The 1,225-nt window shown below is 49.2% G+C and overlaps 1 protein-coding gene across 2 annotated transcripts in view; it reads left to right on the top strand.

Moving 5' to 3' along the window:
• The window catches only part of Unc13d (unc-13 homolog D), a 17,056-nt gene that overhangs the window by 6,321 nt on the left and 9,510 nt on the right, over positions 1-1,225 (top strand). The window lies entirely within an intron of this gene.

The following is a 1,225-nucleotide window of genomic DNA, read 5'->3' as shown; positions in this document are numbered from 1 at the left end:
TGTAGACCAGGCTGGCCTCGAACTCAGAAATCCGCCTGCCTCTGCCTCCCGAGTGCTGGGATTAAAGGCGTGCGCCACCACGCCCGGCGGTAGCTCACTTCTGTAGTCTTAGCACTTGGGAGGTGGAGGCGGGAGGATCAGGGAGTTCAAGGCCATGCTGAGCTATCTAGTGAGTTAGAGTGATATCCACTTAGTAAAGGGCTTGTTCTGCAGACGTTAAGATCTGAGTTCAGTCCTCAGCACTCCAGCAGGCTGTGGCTTGGCATACCTGAAATCCCAGCCCTGGGGCTGGGCTGGGATGGTGGTGGCAGAGACAGGAGTCTAGGGGAACTGGGGAACCTGAGGACTGATTGATGAAGACCTTTGACCTCTGGCCCTCACACATACCTACACATCTACATGCACACCTTCTTATACATCTGTGGTACATTCACAAACATCCTAATTTTTTTTCTTAAGAATTCATTTATTTATGCCTATGCATATGTGTCTGTGTGATCATGTAACACCTGTGTGCAGATTCATCACCAGCCAGAAGAGGGCGCTGGATCCTCTGTAGCCTTAGCTGCAGATGGTTAGAAGCCTCTCAACGCAGACCCTGGGAACCAAACTCAGGTCCTCTGGGAGAGCAGCCAGTGCTCTTAACTGTTGGGCCATCTCTCCAGCCCCAGTTGGTCCAAGCACTTTTACCCACTGAGTCATCTTACTAGCTCCGGAAATGATGAAGGGTTTTTTTTTTTTTTTTTTTTGGGTTTTGGTTTTGGTTTTGTTGATGTTTGAGACAAGGTCTCTTTATGTAGCCCTGGCTGGTCTAAAACATGCTGTGAGGACCAGGCTGACTTCCAACACAAAGAAATCCACCTGCCTATGCCCCCCAAGTGGGAGAATTAACGGTGTGCTTCACCCTGTCCAATTCTGAAGGCGTATCCATTCAAAGCACAATTCAAGAATCAGTAAGCCAGGGGGCTGGAGAGATGGCTCAGTGGGTAAGAGCACTGACTGCTCTTCCAAAGGCCCTGAGTTCAAATCCCAGCAACCACGTGGTGGCTCACAACCATCTGTAATGGGATCGGATGCCCTCTTCTGATGTGTGTCTGAAGACAGTTACAGTGTACTCACATGTAATAATAAAAATAATTTTTTTTTTCGAGACAGGGTTTCTCTGTGTAGCCCTGGCTGTCCTGGAACTCACTCTGTAGACCAGGCTGGCCTCGAACTCAGAAAT

This window comes from Mus caroli, chromosome 11 (assembly GCF_900094665.2).
Source record: "Mus caroli chromosome 11, CAROLI_EIJ_v1.1, whole genome shotgun sequence".
Lineage (NCBI taxonomy): Eukaryota > Metazoa > Chordata > Mammalia > Rodentia > Muridae > Mus > Mus caroli.
Note: the sequence above shows the minus strand (reverse complement) of the source record. Positions and strands in the feature narration are given on the sequence as shown.